Genomic DNA, 21,122 nt, shown 5'->3' with positions numbered 1-21,122 from the left:
GACTCTGGCAAGAAAACTTCACTGAGATTGCTAAATCTGCTAAGAATTTTATTACAGTAATCTTTCAAAGTCTGCAAGTGATTCTTCACAAGGAGGGGTACAGCAAAAACCTCCGACATACATACTGTCACATGAGCGTGCTTGGATGACAGTTTAATGGCTCAGATAATAGTAATTCTCCTCCAATCCAGGGTTGGCGTTGTATAATAACTCTCTCTTCTCTCTCTCTCTTTTTCTCCCTCTGCAGATCGGAAGATTGACAGCACTCCACCAATGACATCACTTCCTGTGTCCATCCACCTGGACCCACCTCTTCCTGCCGGGAAGCCATTTGACTAAGGGAGACTCAACACTTTGCACTTTACACAAGTTTCTTTTCAGACCTTTTGTGTGCTTTTAATTTACAGGGTTTTCCTTCAGCGAGTCCCAAATTATTTTCATTCTTCTGTACTTTTCTGACAATACATAAGAAAATTCTTAAGAAATTTGACAAAAAAGAGTTGAGGCCTTTCAGTCCACGGCCGTCTTAACAGCATCATGGGCTCTGGGCAAAGTATAATTCTTTACATTTATATAGCGCTTTTCTCACTACTCAAAGCACTCTCCACACAGGGAGGACCCGGGAAGCGAACCCCCAATCTCCTTGCTGCAAAGCAGCAGCACTACCACTGCACCACCTGTGAGGAGAAAGTAGTGTACTGGGGCCCCTGTTTTGATAGCAAAACAGAACCAACAGAAACATCGTGGGCCACTATGCTCCTGGGGCAGTGCACATTGTGCCCATACGTTAAGCCGGCCCTGATTCAGTCCAATCAAGACTCTTTAGTTAATAGCTAAGTTGCTCCAACACCTGATCCAGATACTTCTTAAAGGTGGTCATACGAGTCTGTTCTCAGGGACAGGTAGACTTCAGAAGCCCCCTAGACTTGAGAGGTTCACTCTGCAGATTTACCAGAGGGTGAACAGGTTTATGGGGCTGTCTGAAGCTGGTCGTGATGATTCATAGAGGATGGCTGTAAAACGATGCTAACACCTTAGGTGGGGACCCCAGAGGCTTCAGTAAGATGACTAAATCTGCTAAGATTTTTATTACAGTAACCCTCCTGAGTCTGCAAGGGATTCTTCACAAGGAGGGGTTCACCAAAAATCTCAGACATGCATACATAAGAACATATGTAACAAATTTCATGAACAAGAGAAGACCATTCAGTCCATCAAGCTTGTTTGTTTAGCTAATAGCTCAGCTGCCCCTTATCTCATCACGATACTTCTTAAAGGTTATCAGAAGAATTTGTTCTCAGGGTCAGGTAGACTTCAGAAGCCCCTGAAACCCTGGATGCTTGCCATCCTTGATTTACCTGAGGCTGGACAGGTTTATGGGGATGTCTAAAGCTGGTCGTGATGATTCATAGAGCTTGGAGGTGAAGCCTAGATGTTGACGGAGACCCCCAGAGGCTGGAGAGGAAACTTTACTGAGATGACTAAATCTGCTAAGATTTTTATTATAGTAACCCTCCTGAGTCTGCAAGGGATTCTTCACAAGGAGGGGTTCACCAAAAACCTCAGACTTACATACATAAGAACATAAGCTAGACATTTCATGAACAAGAGAAGACCAATCAGTACATCAAGCTTGTTGGTTTAGCGAAAAAGCTAAGTTGTTCCAATATGTCATCCTGATACTTCTTAAAGGTTATTATAAGAGTCTGTCCTCGGGGTCAGGTAGACTTCAGAAGCGCCTGAGACTCCGGAAGCTTACCATCCCTGATTTATCTGAGGCTGGACAGGTTTCCAGAAGTGTCTGAAGCTGGTAGTGACAATTCATAGAGACTGGCGGTGAAATGATGCTGACACCTTAGGTGGGGACCCCAGAGGCTTCAGTAAGATGACTAAATCTGCTAAGATTGTTATTACAGTAACCCTCCTGAGTCCACAAGGGATTCTTTACAAGGAGGTGTTCACCAAACACCTCAGACATGCATACATGAGAACATAAGCTAGAAATTTCATGAACAAGCGAAGACCATTCAAGTCCATCAAGCTTGTTTGTTTAGCTAATAGCTAAGCTGCTCTTATGTCATCCCAATACTTCTTAAAGGTTATCATAAGAGTCTGTACTCATGGTCAGGTAGACTTCAGAAGCCCCTGAGACTCTGCAATCTTACCATCCCTGATTTACCTGAGGCTGGACAGGTTTACAGAAGTGTCTGAAGCTGGTAGTGACAATTCATAAATAATGGAGGTGAAACGATGCTGACACCCTAGATGTCGGTGGGGACCCCAGAGGCTGGCAAGGCTACTTCACTGAGATGACTAAATCTGCTCAGATATTACATAAGAACATTCACAAGAAATACGACAAACAAGAGAAAACCATTCAAGTCCATCAAGCTCATTTGTTTAGCTAATAGCATGGCTGCCCCTTATCTCATCCCGATACTTCTTAAAGGTTATCATAAGAGTCTGTTCTCGGGGTCAGGTGGAGACCCCAGATGCTTACCATCCCTGACTTCCCTGAAGCTGGACAGGTTTACAGGAATGTCTGAAGCTGGTAGTGACAATTCAGAGAGATCCCAGAGGATGGCGGTGAAACTTGGCTGACACCCCAGATGCCAGTGGTGATTACTTCACTCAGACCCCTGAGGCTGGCAAGGAAACTTCACAGAGACCGCTGAAACTGTTACTTGCTACATTAAAGTAACCATTAGGGATACTTCAGAGAGACCTCGGAGATTGGCACAGTTTGCTACGCAGGGACTTCAGAAGCGGGATAGCTTTACTTCGTGCGGACTCCAGAGACTAGTATAGTTTAGTTCACAGGGATCGCGAGGCTGTCGAGATTTACTTTACAGGGGACTTTCATGAGACTGGTAGGATTTACTACAGACTAACCCCAAAGGCCAGCAGGAGACCCAATGTGTCTTTGTGTCACACGATCAAATGAAATGTATAGTCTGTTTGGCGCCACTTCTGGCACGTTCATTTCTTCTCTCGGCAGCCCTGGCCAGCAGGCTGTAGTTGAACTCACTGCATCCCTGAGTCCCCTGAGGCAGTCAGTAAATGAACGAAGTGTAGAACCATCTCTCGAGTGACATTTGTGGTTATTTTTTTTTTTTCCTTTGCGGCCTCTTCTCCTTCCCACTCCAACTGACTCTCAGTTTTTCTGTGACCCCGGAGTTTGGCAGCACATCCCCAGGGTCCGGGTGTCACCTGCTGAAATGAAATGTGTCTCTTTCAGAAGGCTACTGAATACAAAGCCCCACATCAATGAAAATATCTTCAAGGGAACAATAGCTCCTGTCACCAGACAAGATCCCAGACTGCTCTGCTCCGCAGTGGCTGATTTCTGCTCAGCCGGGTGCCCACTTTGATTTAAACGCCCTCCGCGGATCTCTGCCTGCCAGGTGTCAATAAGGACCAGCCACGTTTCTGCTCTGGTGGCAGAAAGGCAGCTGGAGTCGGAGGTGCTTGTGAATGACAGCGTGCGAGACGCCAGAATGAGAGAGAGGGAGGGAGAGAGGGAGAGAGAGAGAGAGAGAGAGAGAGAGAGAGAGAGAGAGACTCGCCGTCGCCGCTGTGTCAAATTGCACCCCAGAGGCTGGGGTTAGGAGAATGAAAGGCTATCCTGCTTGCTCTTCCCTAGAGGCATCTGCAAAAGCACTAATAAAATCAGAGCGCAAGCCCTAAAACCGGCACAATGAACAGCTTGCGCTCCAACGGAAAGTTCATGCCTTCGCTCCAACTTTTACTGGACTTGGTGTGCTGCAGGAACACCAACATAAAAGGTTTCTTCATTTAGTCTCTCTTAACGGCAGGCGTGAGAAGGAGACTTCCACTGTGTTTTGCTGCAGTTATCAGTTTCCTGATGCCTCTTTCATGCCACCAATTAAGGGAATATGCAGAAAAAAATAAAAGGGTAAGGGAAGGAGGCGTGAAATTTGCTTTTCAGCTGCTTTGATGTTGTGCCTCTTTCCTCCATCACCTCTATAACCACAATTATTGTCACTTCGGAGCGGAGTTTTTGTTAGTCTGCTGCGGATTAGTAACAAATACCCTATTAAAAGTAAATATGCTCCTAACCCTACCCCTAACCTGCTTAATCCAATTCTGGGTCACCGGCAGCTGGAGTGTACCTGGCAGCAGAGCAGGGCCATCTTGATAGCCTCATAGGCGCCCAAGACAAAGTAGAGTGCTGGGACCCCTGTTTTAAGAGCAAAACAGAAACATCCATAGGCATCAGTAACATTGTGGGCCCCCTATGTTCCATGGACCCCGGTCCAGTGCCCATTGTGTCCATACGTTAAGATGACCTTGATTCAGTCCAATCGAGATTGTTTGTTTAGCTAATAGCTAAGCTGTCCCAAATACCTGATCCAGATACTTCTTAAAGGGGTTCATATGAGTCTGTTCTTAGGGGCAGGTCATCTTCAGAAGCCCCGGAGACTTGAGAGGTTCACTCTGCAGATTTACCAGAGGGTGAACAGGTTTATGGGGCTGTCTGAAGCTGGTCGTGATGATTCATAGAGGATGGCAGTGAAGCAATGCTAACACCTTAGGTGGTTACCCCAGAGGGTTCACTGAGATGTCTAAATCTGCTAAAATTTTTATTAAGTAACCCTCCAGAGTCTGCAAGGGATTCTTCACAGAGAGGGGTTCACCAAAACCATCAGACATGCATACATAAGAACATAAGCTAGGAATTTCATGAACAAGAGAAGACCATTCAGTCCATCATGCTTTTTTTGTTTAACGAACAGCTAAGTTGTTCCAATATGTCTGGGAGCCCTGTTTTGACAGCAAAACAGAAACATCCATAGGCATCAGTAACATTGTGGGCCCCCTATGCTCCATGAACCCCGGTCCACTGCCCATTGTGCCCATATGTTAAAACAACCCTGATTCAGTCCAATCAAGATTGTTTATTTGGCTAACAACTAAGCTATCCCAAATACCTGATCCCGATACTTCTTAAAGGTTGTCAGAAGAGTCTGTCCTCAGGGTCACATAGACTTCAGAAGCCCCTGAGACTCCGAATGCTTACCATCCCTGATTTACCTGAGGCTGGACACGTTTATGGGGATGTCTAAAGGTGGTCGTGATGATTCATAGAGAATGGAGGTTAAACTTAGATGTTGGTGGAGACCCCTAGAGGCTGGCAAGGAAACTTTACTGAGATGATTAAATCTGCTAAGTGTCCCAGAGCTCTACTTGCAGAATTTATTTTAAACTAACAACTGGAATCCACTGTAGTAGCTCCGTTCATAAGTTTAAACACTGTGATGGAACCAGATGGGCATCAGCAAGCCCCAAACCCCCAAACACAAACACACAGTGAGTCCCTGGTTCAATTAATGGAAGGTTTATTAAACCACTTCTTCCACAAAGTTGCAAAAAGCACAAAGACACAAGTTTTCTCTAACCACCACCACCACACTGCCCTCCTCCAAGCGAGTGTTGCTCCATGTCCTCCCAGTTCCGACTCAAGTGGATAAGGGAGTGCGGCCCCTTTTATTTTGGACCCGGGAGTCCTTCCAGTGCCAGGGTGATTGCCCGATGGAAGTTCTTCTGGGTCATGTGAAAGTCCATTATTACAGGGAGCTTGTCTCTCTGCAGCACCCTCTTGTGGCACCCAGTGACCACAGCAGGGCTGCTCTGCCTGACTACATCTCCCGACATGCCCAGCTGGCTTCCCACTGCGTACTGCTATCCAGGGCCGCTACCAGCTAGTTTAGGGAAGTAAAAAAAACAACAGCAACATCTTCTCTTTTCTCTTTTTGGTTCTTCCTTCCAGGTCTGATCCCTTTCTCTTCCCCACCCAGGGTGCCTATCTGCCTGTTATGAGCTTCCCATCCGGGTAAGGAACCATCCCCTCTTCTGGCCGGGATGTCTGTCCAGCCCTCATGGCATCTACAACACTTTGATCATTTTCCCTCTTAACCCCTGTTTGCTTCAGCTGAAAAGGTTCCACTCCTTCAGTCTGTCCTCATACACCTTAGTCCTGGGATCAGCATGAGTTCCCATATGTTAAGATGGCCCTGGGCCCAGTGCTGGACATAAAGTAGGAAACAATCCCAGACAGTACACACTCACACTCAAACACGGCCAATTTGGAATTGCTAACTAATCTGTTCTTAGACTACAGACCACTGTCATGCATGGTCATCTGAGGACCTCCTCACAGGCTCCCCGCCGAGACAATAGGGAGCATTGCTGCTAACGTTGTCATCTCCATCTTTCCCCACGGTGCCAAGAAGCTGCCCAATGAAAGCATTTGACCCCCAGAAGGAGAGGTCATTATTGGCTCAAGCAACTCACTTGACGGACTGCAACCCCTAACCCCTCTAACTTTATTGAAGTCCCGCACTGAGGACTTACAGCGAAGTAAGTTATTTTCTTTTTGTTGATTTTTGTTTGTCCGAGGACAATGAAAGGGATGCCCTCAAATTTCTATTTCTAGCTATCTGGAGACCTGACATTCCCAAACCCAGTCTCAACACGAACCTGGGGAGAACATGCAAACTCCAGACAGACAGTGACTGGGTGTTGTATTCCAATTCCAGGTTCTGAATCCATGAGGAAGCAACATAAACCACTGCATGCCGCCACCTAGCAACAGTATTGTCCCCATCCTGTCACTACTGCTGACATGGTCATGAGCGGACCCTGCTAAATTCAAATATATGAAAGTGAGATACATTGAAGTCAAGGAAACTCAACTTGCTTTGAGTGGATTATAATAGTGTAGTGGTCTTTTAAGTGTCCGTGAGGGCTAAAGAAGTGTCTGCCAACTGTGCTGGACTGATTATTGTGACCAAAACAGTAACCTGACCTGTGAGGCAGCAATGCTAACCACTGAACCAGCACACCTCCCTGAGATAAAATTATACTCCGAGTACACCCTGCATCTCCTGAGCGCCAATCACTACAACTAACTGTGATGCAAGAGGTCAGCGTTACATACTCAGGGGGGCTGCATATTCTATTTTATTAAATCTGCAAAAAAATCTAAAATCCTGTCACCCTGGGGTATTGAGTGTTGTTATGATGAGGGAAAAAAATGAATTGAAATGAATTTAGCATAAGGCTGCAACAAACAAAATGGGAAATAAGTAAAGGGGTCTGTCTGATTTTTAAATCCACTGTACGTTTTCTATCACTAAGTAGATCATTTGGTTATAAATGTTGTTCTCTAAAAGAAAGTAATGATCCATAACTTTGTCGCCCCTAGGGAGGCTCTAAAGTTAGCAGACAAATTTGTATTCTAATGTTCACTTGTTGTTTTCAACACTGCTGATTAAAATAAAAACAGTTTTTCATCCAAAATCTTTTTTCAGTCCAGAGTATGAAAATGTGAAAGGAGACACGACAACGTGAAAGAGTCAGGGGTAGACTGGCCATTAGGCATTTGGGCAATGCATGCTGGGCCGTGGACTCTGGTCTGGTCATGGGCCGGCCGTTCATGAAATAAATTTTATGTACGGCTTACTGTTTGATATTAAAATACATTTTCTAAACTAAATTTTCTAACTAAATATACCGTATTATGTCATCAAGTTGTTTTAGTTGTCGGTACACAACTTTGCAATGAAAAATTTGGTCAAAACTGCCTTTTGCCGATTTCTGTTTCGATACCGCTACATTTTGGTTAGCATATATATTATTGCAATTTATTTTATCTCATATGTAGTGTTTAAATTCTTTGTTACTAATAATTAGTTTAGATTATGTATTATGCATTTTATTGTTTATTGGTCATTGGCGTGAGCGTTAATTAGTGGTTTTCAGCTGCGATAATTAGTATGATGAAATAAAGTTATAAAGCACAGGATAGGAATTTTTCATATTAGGATGGAACATTTATAGTTTATCGTTAAGTTAATGGAACATTTCAATCATGTCAGGTTTTCATTATAACCTCAGTTATAATTTTTTCCATTGTAAATGAGCAGCTACTAGCCTACTAGGGACTGGCACTTGGACATGACATTGACATTTACCATGTACTCTAATAACGTGTAAGCCGTGTTATTTTTCATTAAATTTTATTTCTTGCGAGCCACATACTCATCACAAATTTTAAGAAAATTACAATGAATAATGGGCTGAGTGGGTCGACCTCGTCACCTCATTCGTTGAAGGATGCCCGGGCCAGTTTTGAGACCCAGTGTACTCCTGGAAAGGGTTGAGGTGGTTACTCCATATAATGAAAGGTTTGAAACACAACAGAAAAAAACACACAGTAAGTTGCGGCTACGTCTTTTCAGACGTTTCTTATAACTCCAAGATGGCTGAACTGCTGGTCATATGGCTTCTTGACAGGAAAGGGTGGGTCCAGGAAGGTGACGTCAGAGGTGGAATGGCTGTCAGTCTTTGATTCTGCACAGGGTGAAAGAGAGAAGGCATTAACAAACAGCGCCAACCCCTGGCTCAACGGTAAACTACCATCACCAGAGCCCTTAAATTGTCTCACAATCACACGCATGTGACAAAAGACACCCACCACACGGCAAACCACCAGGATTGAGACCCAAGTGTAGCAGATGACATCTCAGCACCACACTGGAACAGTGGAAGGTTTTCTTACAGGTGCTGGAGTGCCAGTCCTCCCACCAACCCCCAAGTTTTCCCTGTAGGTTGGAGGACCTGCTTAATTCCCAAATTAAAATGAAATGACTCAAAGTTACACAGAACGATCAATAATGATAGTCCTCCTCTTTCAAACCCTCATGTGCAATCGTCGCCATTTTGTTAATCTGTGACGGGCTCAGCAGAGTGCTGGTATTTTAGGACATGGATGTGTACGTTCACATTCCAGACAGGGGGAAAGGTGAATAAAATATATTAGACATTAGCATGGGGACTATCTAAGAGAGCTTCTTAGAAAAGGCATCAAATTATCTGAGGAGCTAAACTGAGTTTATGCAGTTTAGGAGCTGATCTCCTTCCCATTGAGAAGTCATCTGAGACATTGGAAATCCTCAGGCAGAAAGATTCTGTCCTCACAGGTAAGAACATAAGAAATGTGACAAAGGAGAGTAGACCATTCAGTCCATCAAGGCCGTTTGTTTAAGTAATAGCTCATCTGTCCTGATATCTCATCCTGATTCTTATTAAAATGTTGTCAAGGTTTCTGCTTCAACTCCATGTCTCGGTCGTTGGTTCCAAAGTCCCACAAATCCTTGCGTGAAGAAGTGTTTCCTGGCTTCAGTTTCCAGCCCAGCATGGACTCTACTGTAGAATGTCCAGCAGGGGGTGGACGACCAGTTGTCTGGAGTCTCCAGGTCTCTGATGTTGTCCGACTTTTTATTTGACTTTCTCCCTTACGATTGACCGTGGACCACCCAGAGCTGAATTTCCTCCACTGATGCTGCTGACTGAGTTTTTGCTTTCCTCTCCACTGTTGTCAACTGGTCATAGTTCAATAAAGAATTAATGGACAGATAGCATTGGGTAACGTTTATGTTAATCACTTTCAAGCTACAGTTATTCTTTGCAATTCACGAGGGTCCTAATGTGAAAAATCGTAAATATGTTTTGGACCTGTGGTTACTGGATATCACATTAAATAAGATGCAAAAAGTTATGAGAACATGAAACACAACAATCACTTCACGTGTGAGGCTGGCTGCCATGGCGTTCTCTAGGCAAAGTGAGTCGATCCACAGTTCTTTAGTGAACTCAAACATTTTACAAAATTTAACTTACTGTATAATGCATTTTGGTGTATATTTATTGTAATAATGATAATAATATTACAGAATGAAACACAAAACAACACAATCTGCAGATGATGATGGTGTGGTTATGAAATGAAATCCCCTGTGAGCAGCCTCCTGAAAATGATAGTTTTGTTTCACCGTGATACCAATATAAGTGAAGATTTATAGAAGTTGGTGGCGCTCCCCAGGCATTAACGTTTTCCAACCCAGATGAAATCACGTGAACAAGCGGGCACAGGAGAAGAACACAAATCCAATGAAAACTGTAATCAGGTGGGTGGCATTGTAATCCAATTGTGCAGTGAAGCTCTGAAACAAAAAGAGACCCAAAGATCTTGTGGCTCCCTTTGAAAAGTTGTGCTTCATCTTGTTGCACTCAGCAGCCCTCGTGACATCGTACTCCCAAGGCTGCTGGGATTTGTAGTCCATTTCAGTAGAGCTACTACAGTGTTGTCTGAGGTTTTCCACAATGGGTGGCAAAACTCAAAAATTATTTTGCATTTAATTATTGACAACAAGCCCGCAAATAGGCGGATCTGCGAATCGTGAACCCATGAATCATAAATCCAGGAACTGTAAACCGGTGAATCGTAAACCCACAAATCGTAAATCCACGAATTGTAAATCCACAAATCATAAACCCACGAATTGTAAACTCACAAATCATAAACCTGTGAATCATAAACTCACAAATCATAACCCCACAAATCATAAACCTATGAATCATAAGCCCACAAATCGTAAACCCGCAAATCATAAATCTGTGAATTGTAAACCTGCGAATCACAAGGGCCGACCTGTACTTTGTTAATTCTGTCTGTTTAAACAAATCAACACCTTTATGTGTACTACTTCTATATTTAGTTATTTGTAAAATTTATATTTGAGAACTCTGCGCCTGCACTCTGTGAACAGTGCTATATAAAAATAAACTGAAATGAATTTTAAAATTTTAAGTATTTTGCATAACTGATAAGTTGCTTGATATGTTAATATAGGTGTCGTTTCTTGGTCAGTTTTATATTTGTAGTCTCTTTGTTACTCTTTAATAGCATGCAGACTGGTACCAGCACAATGAACTAGAAAGACGATTTGGATCTTCGTGGTGCATCGTGACGTCTCATCTTCTTTGAGAAGATGAAGTTTCGGGCTTTTCTTCAATGCCTCACAGCAGCTGTCATGAGTTTGTGGTGTTACATATCATTTTGTAGAGGTTGTTGAATGCAAAGCCAGGTGGGAAGCCATATTTGAAGTAAATAAAATGGCCAACTTTGATCCAGCATGGTTGTTTTTTTGATCGTTGTGTGAGAGGAAAATTCAGGTGGGACCACAAAGGAGTGGGAGAGATGGAGCTGAGCCATTTTGAGAAGCTGTGCAAAGGGCATTTGTGTGTTTTTGTGTGTGAGACGGAGATGATCAAGCATGGCTTCTGAGACCAACTTCTTTAGAAGAATCTCCACTTGGACTGGTTTGAGGGGGAAAGTGAGTGTCGGTGTTGCTTCTGAGCTCAAGTGAGTGGCACATTGTGGAGCCGGCAGTGTGACTGTTCAGGCAGAGAGGGTATGGAAGAAGAAAGATCATTGTTGCAACTTGGAAGGAGCTGTGGAGGACCACAGCAAGGAAGAGATATTGTGTATCAAAAGATGTTAGGCTACCAGCATTTTAAAATGTCTGCCGAATGCTGTAAAAGACAATTATATAAGGTAAGGATCTGTCAATAAATTGTCACACTACACAACCTTCAAAGAGCTATTTAATGATATCTCAGAATCAGCATCCTAATCTTCAACACTGAAAGCAGATAAATATTCATAAATGTCCAATGGGCAAAGTGTTAAATCATACTGTCCATAAGCAATCAATACGACTTACGATAATGATAACAGCTACTCCAAAATACTGAGACATTACAGAAGTTCATGCACGCTTTAAATTGTGTCACAGAAAATCTAGCAATGGGTCGCTGAAAGAGGCTCCAGCCATCAGACCCCAAGGCCACAGCTTAAAAATGGAGAGAATACTGGGAGTCCAAGGGGCAGAGACAGGCTAATAGCACCGGATACAAACACTCCAAAGAGAAAGAAGCTATAAAACTTGACAAAGCACTTGAGTATATCATGGAAAACTGGAAAAAAACTGATTACGGTGACTAAGCTGAGTTTGTAATACACATTTTAGCAATGTGCTAAATTATTAAGGAGAGTCTCCAACTTATTAATGCCATCTGTGGGGAGATGGGGGAGGTTGAGCATGGTCCCATTTGCCCTAAACGCAGGGACGCCACATGACAAATAACACTGCCACCTGATCAGCTGAAAGAAAACACACATTTATTTAGTCTCACACATCACTTTACAAAAATACGCAAAAAATCATGAACTGTTAAGAAAACGTGCATTTGTTATTTTTGTAATTTGGAGGGCGATCAAATATTTTCTTTGGAAGCAGAACTACATGTACACCTCCACTTTTTGGGGTGGTGTTATAAAACCTGCAAAGAAAAATCTGTTCATTTTTTTTGTGTGTGTTTACTTCATTAGGCTCTTTAGAGGTTTGTGTTCATTTTAACTCGATATGTCGATCAATGAAAACACCCAATTAAATGCATTTAATTACAACCATGCCACCTTTGCCAGGCCACTTTTCTGCCAATACCTGGCTGCAATGCTGACATGTCATTCACTTGAGGCCCACCTGAGCCAAACATAATTAACATTTTTTGCACTAATTTAAGACATACTGTAGTTCTTGAGTTGTGTTAATCAGTTATATAGTGCCTTTTATATCTATCACTGTGTATCTATCTATTGTGACCACAAGGTGGTGCCACTGAGCCCCAAACCTCAGACACAAAATCACTCTACACAACTTAAAATATTGGATTTTTATTTCCACACACCTTCTTTTACAGTGCTCACAGCCTCAAACACCACAATATTACATTTTTAAATGTCTTCTTCTCCTTCCACTACTCCAGTTGAGTGTCGCCCAAGGGCTCCCAGCTGTGACTCCTGGATGTGAGGCGGTGGTCTCTTTTTCAAATAAGACCTGGGAATGCTTCTGGTGTCACTGCACTGCATGTTGGGAGCACTTCCAAGTCACATGGAAACCATTGGCATCCTCTTTAGGCAGCGCCTTCTGGTGTAACCCAAGGACCCTGACAGGGCTGTACTTCCATTCTCCAATTCCCGAGCAACCCTGCAGGTGTGTTGATTGGATCGCTGCCTCCTTCCATGTGGGGGTATGAACTGCTCCCAGTATCCACGTTCACCCAGTCACGATGAATATTATAGGGGGCTCTGGGTTGCAACTCCACAGCTGCAGTAATTTCATTATGACATCTTGGCTAGGCAAGATTCAGTCTCCAGTTGGGATTCTTGTATGTCCACCATGGTACTATCTATCTATCTATCTATCTATCTATCTATCTATCTATCTATCTATCTATCTATCTATCTATTATATAGTGCCTTTAATATCTATCTATCTATCTATCTATCTATCTATCTATCTATCTATCTATCTATCTATCTATTATATAGTGCCTTTAATATATATCTATATATCTATCTATCTATCTATCTATGTATCTATCTATCTATTATATAGTGCCTTTAATATCTTTCTATCTATCTATTATATAGTGCCTTTAATATCTATCTATCTATCTATCTATCTATCTATCTATCTATCATAAAATGAGCTCAAATGGGTGGATTTGGTTCCTGTTGACTTCCTTTCTTCAGTGACTCTTTTTTATTTCTTTTTTGAGGATGTTATTGTCTTCTACCTATTGTTAATACATTTTAATTTGATAGAGATTCCTTGTAGGACTTGCCTTTACCCCCATCTGAAGTTCTCTCCCTGGTGAAACATGGTTTTTCTCTGTTTAACTTTAAGACTTACTGTATTTCCTGTTTGAGGCATGGTTGGGCCTTAAGCTTCCTATTTGTCTGTGTCAGGCTGTTGTGATATCTATTTTCTAAAAGTGTTATATGGGTTAATAAAATAATAATGCAAGTTGCCACTGAGGAGGTGGAGCTTTCCAATTAGAAATGCATAAGATGAATGCTTGAATCTTAATGAACGTTCTTTACTTATTTCTGATCACCTTGTAGTGGTGAATCCGTTAAAATGTACCACAACAAGACCTGCCTGGGAGATCTGTTTTGTGGGCTTTTCCGAGGCCTCACCCCTTTGCTATTTTGTTTTTCTTGGTTTGATCCTAGCTAGTTTATATTACCAGCTCCCATCTGTTGTCTACCTACCAGTTCAGACGATTGCCATTTTGTGCAGTCATTACCCTTCCAAAGATTTTGAAACATTTCCTCCTTCAGCTTACATCAGCCTTAAAAGGCTTATTATCTTCTCTAAGTACCCAAATTGTAATTTTCTTGTTATGCCTGCACATTCATATTTCAAATGCTCCTCACTTGTTTAATTCAATATCATTCTACGTTGTGTTTTATTGCCTTATTTTTCTTGCTTTTAAGGTCCTTGCTTGTTCTTGAAGTTAGTCTTAATTACTGTATTCATATTTGGCCACATCTTTCTTTTTTTCTTCCATTTTCTAAAACATGTGCATCTGATAAATAAAATTCCTTCATCTGATGAAAGCCCTCGATGGCACAGCAATATTATCTCCATTTTCACTTTCCATTTTCTTACATGTGTTTAAAGATAACATGTAAAGCACCTATTGTGGTAGCCTTATTTCTCTATATGCCTATCAGTCTGTCTGTTCCGATGAAACAACCCCCGAAGAACCAATTTTGATGAAATGCAGAAAACTCATTCTTCAGAAAAATTTGTTGAGACAGTTCAATTTTGTTAAGATATCTTGAACAGTTCACACCATTTTAAAATTTGAAAATCCCCCATTGAAAGCAATGATGGATTTACAGATTCATCTGTCTTAAAATAAAGAAACATTGCGTGTGAGTTCAACTATGTCTTAGTTTGCTGTTTCAATTTTACATTGACAACAGTTGCAGATTTTCCTCTGTTTTGCTATTGATGGCAAACAGATCCCCAATACATCTTAACAGAAAACTAACACACAGGACAGCCATCAACAAGACCATCTTGGTGCACACAGAAACATCTGCATGCATCTCTTCCTCCAGTTTTATGTCGTAATGGGTAAATAATAATAATAATAATAATCTGTGGTGGGCTGGCCGGGGTTTGTTTACTGCCTTGAGCCCTGTGTTGGCTGGAATTGGCTCCAGCAGACCCCCGTGACCCTGTAGTTAGGATATAGCATGTTGGATAATGGATTGATGATAATAATAATAATAATAATAATAATAATAATAATAATAATAATAATAATAATTGTAGCTGTGTTTATCCCATATTACCAAAATTCTGCAGCTTTTTGTTTGCTTCATAGGACAATTCTGGCACTAGTGTGATGCGTTTTCAAATAATTTCACAGACCAAATATCTTCATTTTAGGAGTTTTAGTGAAATCTCAAAGCAAAACAATTCACACTAAAATAAAGAAACAAATTGATATTACAAAGAAAGAAAAGTTCTTATTTTAAAGAAAGTTCTGCTTATTTATCTTGTTTCATATTTCTCTAGGTTTGGTCATACAGTCATATGTTCAAATGTTCATATCAAAATGTGTAGTACGGTCAGAAGACTGTATGTCAATATCCTTTTTGCAAACTTATCTAACAGTCCATGCTAGTAGTGAGACCATTTCCTAAGTGGCCTGACGTCCTTATCATCACTCAGGCTGTAAAATCAGTGCTAAAAGTGTTAATCCTGAGTGTCACTTGGACAACATTATAGATATGTCTCACATAAGACCTGAGGTTCTACTCGGGCAGTAAAAGTACCAACAGTGTTAGTGCCGAACATTACTCAGGCAATGGTGTAGGTGTGTCTTGTGTGAGTGTCAGGCCAAAGCATTACCTGGGCAATGGTGTAAACGCATCTTCTCCTAGTCTCATAATGGAGTCTCGTCAGTATTGATGATGAAGTAAATCTGCCTTCAGGCAGTGAAATTAAAACGGTGAAACGAAAAGTGATTCTGTGAATCCGAAAGTGACGCGCATGTCACCCGCACATGTGCAGAATTATTATTCAGAATTATTATTATACAGCGATTTCTACATTTCTGTCTTTATATTTTTAGTGTTTTGTACATTTTACAGTAGAAAGATGAGATTTAATAAAAATCTCATTTTTGAAGCCATAAAATGCAATGCTTTTTACATGTTTTTTGGAGAAAAACTGTAATGCTAAAGAGGTTAATTAACACTCTGTATACAGAAAGAGCAAAGAAAGTTCTATTTTATATTAACTTACAGGGGACTACACCGTATTCTGAGGGACTATAAGAAACTGATATTCTATTATTGAAATTAATCAGTTCTAACATTAACATTAAACATTCTGAGATTAGCTCTTACAATAATAATAATCATCATAATAATTCTTTATATTTACTGTATAGCACTTTTCTCGCTTTTCAGAGGACTTTTTCATAGTGAGTGGGGAGTCACTTCATCCACCATTAATGTGTAGCACCCACTTGGATGATGTGATGGCAGCCATTTTTGCACCACACACATGGCCAGTTAGAGACAGGGGATAACTGGGGCCAGAATGACTAGGCCATGGTGGCCAATTTTGCACCTTACTCTTAATGAAGGATACCCAGGGATCTTTTATGACAGCAGAAAGTCAGGAGTTAGTAAGAGTCAGGCTTACCAACCAGGAAAGTACAAAATGCAAGCAAGGAAAACAAAAAAATTATGCAGATATGACAAAAATACCCTGGGCCGCATAAGCCGCTGTACGCAGAGCAAATAAGCATTTGCTTGGTATTAACCTTACCCTAAGCCAAGCTCACAGCTCCATTATCTCCAGATTATAGTGGTTCACTATTTCACTGTCACTATAATTTACTAGGGTTGACCAGACACCCTGAAGACAGAGACGGTCCCAGTTTCAGGCTATGCATCCCAATAAATAACTGAAGAATATCAAAGTTTTGACCTCACAAAATATTTAGAACAGTGCATACGAAACTCCACCACCACCAAACCACTCATACAAGGCCAACCTTCCTTGTAAAATACATACAGTATTATAATGTGGATAAAAATCAGACAGGGAAAGCTAAATTAACAACCTGTATTACATTTTAACAGAATCACGGAAGCACACAAAAATGGACAATACTACCATTTATTTGTTTTCAAATTTTTAGGACTTTGTCCTCAAAGTTTGGGACTTTGAAAATCTGGTCACCCCACAGTTCACCATCAGAGTGCAGCATCCACCTGAGATCCACAGCAGTCACTCATTATAATATTGTTAGCTTTCACTTCTGTCATTCCTTACCATTTGTCATAATTGAACATCTTTTTAGGTCCCATTTCATGAAAATGACTGTGGCCAGACATGTTAAAGCAAAGAAGGAATTAATTACAAAGGGTTATTTTTTAGATAGATAGATAGATAGATAGATAGATAGATAGATAGATAGATAGATAGATAGATAGATAGATAGATAGATAGATAGATAGATAGATAGATAGATACTTTATTAATCTCAAGGGGACATTCACATACTCCAGCAGCAGCAAACTGATAAAAAAACAATATTAGATTAAAGAGTGGTAAAAATTCATTTATAACAGACAATAACTCTGTATAATGTTAACATTTACCCCCCAAGGGTGGAATTGAAGAGTCGCATAGTGTGGGGTCTCCTCAGTCTGTCAGTGGAGCAGGACGGTGACAGCAGTCTGTCGCTGAAGCTGCTCCTCTGTCTGGAGATGATCCTGTTCAGTGGATGCAGTGGAATCTCCATGATTGACAGGAGCCTGCTCAGCGCCCATCTTAGGTTGTTAATTTAATTTTAGGTTGTTAATTGTCAATTGCAAATTGTCACTGTATGGGAATATGGTGTATGTGTGGTCCATGTGAGTGAAAGTGGTCTGTGTGATGGACTAGAGTCCTGTGGGCTTTTCTGGTGGGATAGTCTTTGCCGTCCAGGAACTCAGAAATGGATTGAGAAGGTTCTAGAAGCTCCCTACTGAACTGCTGCGCCTGCACAGCCCTCAAACACGTGTAGATTTTCTAAATTGTTATCCACAGGACACATTCACATAATGTTTACTTTGCACCATCCGCCACAATAAACTATCGTCTATGGGGGCAAGCAAAAGCTTTAGATTCATCAAAAATTGCGATCTATGGTTTTTGACGGATCTCTGGAAAAATATCAATATCTCGATGATAGATGTGTGTCTGTCTGTGTGTCACAGTTTCTTGAGGACGGTCTAGAGCTAAAACAGCTGGTTGGAAAAACACCAAACTCGAAACTGAGATGACGATGTGCTGATTCGTTTTTGAGCGAAATCATGCAAAAGAAAAGAGGCACTCTAGAGGAGCCTTCAAATAACGTAATTCTGCAACTAATTATGAATTCTTCTCATCAATTGCTATCATAATGACTTATTTTATGGTCGGAAAGATCAGCCAATGATTACTGAAATGTTACAGAACAGTTCAGGTAACATAGTTCCTAGGACGCAAAGCCTACTGACGTTCAAGTCCGAATTTTTTTTGTTCATATTAACTTTTATTTTATATTTCTTCCCCGACTTTTAATGACTGGACTTTAAACTTTACGTTCAAAATTTCACATCAGTAGCAATTGACGAAGCAATAAGGGGTCCTACTCTGTTGGACCTTTGAGCAAGTCCCCTAACCTACTGTAAATATTGTTCCAGGGGTGCTATACAATGGCTGACCCTGCACCGGGACCTCCTATAGCCATATGAAAAGAAAATTATCTCCCCTTGGGGATTAACAAAGTATATCAAATCAAATAAGACAGACTATTATGCTATAGCAGTTGTAAAATAACACCATGTGTCATATTTTATAGAATATCTAGGACAGCCAATTGGCCTACATTGAAAGACCCCCCACTGTCATGATTATTTATTTTGTTTTATTACATCAAACTATTAATCAAATCAAAGTATTAAGACTCCTTCACTTTCTGCACACTTTATCGGTGGTAGATTTAATGTAAAATTAATAAAGTTGTCATTTTTTCCCCCATCAGTCTACACTCAATAACTCATATTGACAAACTGGCAACATATTCTCAGACAGGTTTGCAAATGTATTAAAAATCAAAAACTGAAATCTTTCATTCCTAGAAGTTCTCAGATCCTAAAGGCACTCATTTTATGCTCACTTGTATACTGTTGGCTTTAATTCTCCTTGAGATGTGTTCAGATGTTGATTGGAGTCCACCTGTGGTAAACTGAATTGACTGGACATCATATAGAAAGGCACACACCAGCCCGTAATTTACAATGAATGGCAGGACAAAAACCAAACCATGAAGTCCTCTCTGTTGACCTTCATTAATAAAATTCAGTGAAGCAAACATCATTGCAAGGAGATAAAACCCTATGCTTAGTGGGCCCAGGAGGTCAGAGGCTTCAATTGTTGTGAAATGGAAGAACTTTGGAACCATTAGGAATCTTCCTAAAATTGGCTGTCCGATCAAACTGAGAAAAAGAGCAAGAAGGACTGTGTTAAGGGAGATGACAAAGAACGCAATGGCCACTCTAATGGAGCTTCAGTAGGCCTCTGCTTAGATGGGAGAGCCTGTTGGCAGAGCAATCGGCCATCAATCAGGTAATTACGACAGAGAGGCTAATTCCTGCTTGGAGTTTGCCAAATGGCATTTAAAGGACTACGAGAGCATGAGGAATGAGATTCTCTGGTCCAATGAGGCAAACATTGAATTCCAAGCACTGTGTCTGGCAAAGACCAGGCCCTGCTACTCAGCTCCCTAATACCATTTATATGATGAAGGATGGCAACATCATGCTGTAGGGGTGAATCTCAGTGTCAGGGACAGGGAGACCGGTCCGAACTGAAGGAAGGATGATAGCAGCCAAATGCAGACAGGTCCTGGAGGAACAACTGAATTGGAGTATGTGTAACCTCAGACTGGAGCGATGGTTCACCTTTCAGCATGACAATGGCCCAAACGCTGGAGTGGCTTTGGGACAAACGTCTGAGTGTCCTTCAGTGACACAAAGCCTGGACTTAAACCCAATAGAACATCTGTGGAGAGACCAGAAGATGGCCGTTTGTAGACGCTTCCTATCTAAACCCAGGTGTGCAAAGCTTAACCCTACCCCTAACCTAATAAGACTTGAATCTGTAATTGCTGCTAAAGGAGCCAATGACAATACTGAATTAAGGATTTGAATACTTACTTGTGTGAGAGATTTCAGTTTTTGGTTTTTAATAAATCTGTAACCTTTCTGAAAACATGTTTTGACTTTGTCATTATGGATAATTAGTGTAGCTTGATGGGCATAAATGGCAAAGTTCAATTCTATGGTTTTACATAACAGGACATAATTAGCTATCAATTAATTCCTAAAACTACATAATCTTATGCACCAAGCATAGAACACATATCTCTTTGTCATTATTTCTTCAAAATAAAAAAATAAGTGAACAAGCACGAGCCATGTGTGAAAGAAGCACATGGCCCATTCTACTTATATTTCAGTAAAGAAGGAAACTCGAACCAGGATTTACTAATCAAGTGCATTGGATGAAATGAATCGAATTTGCCACCAATTTTATATAATAGCAAAACCTTTGGCAGCTCGCATCTATTTTAGCATTCGGGTTTGTAATAGCACTATGTCATGGATAAAAGACGTCTGCAACGATCCCAAAGGAGCAATTTTGTGCTGCTCATCAGTCTGCGATGGATTTTGAGGCCAATTCAAAGCAACTTGAAATGCGGAATATTCAAGACAGTTGCCAAGATTCCCAAGAGTGGATGACTCAGCACTTTCACCAAAAGATCAGACAATCTAAATGCTCCAAGAATTCTCAAATAACCCCATAATCAACATCTAGGAATTTACAGACCTCCATCCGCACAGTAAATATTACACTGCAGGACTCAAAAGCCATCAGAAAATGAGCAAACAAGTATGGCTTCCATGGATAGTGCCAGGAGCCATGGCAATGTGGCTTAGGTTGGCAAGAACGCAACTGAATGAACCACAAGATTGTTGGAACAGTGTCCTCCAGACATTTTAAATTTAATTGGAATTGTCTGTTAATTACGCAAAACACCAAACACAGTCAATCCTCACAGGAACATCATACCACCTGTTACGCCCAGTGCTGAGGGCTGATCATTTTGGATTTTTGTTTTTTGAAGCTAAAGGATTTGAAACCCTTACACTCATAGAACTCGTCTTTATAAGAGAACTTGTGGTAAATCTGAGATCGTCTATCCAACCGGATATACAACAATGATCCTGAGCCTATTGACAGATCTGAAGTATCGAGACGCACATCACAGCCCACTGAGAAGCT

This window comes from Polypterus senegalus, chromosome 17, assembly GCF_016835505.1.
Source record: "Polypterus senegalus isolate Bchr_013 chromosome 17, ASM1683550v1, whole genome shotgun sequence".
Classification (NCBI taxonomy): Eukaryota; Metazoa; Chordata; class Cladistia; order Polypteriformes; family Polypteridae; genus Polypterus; species Polypterus senegalus.
Note: the sequence above shows the minus strand (reverse complement) of the source record.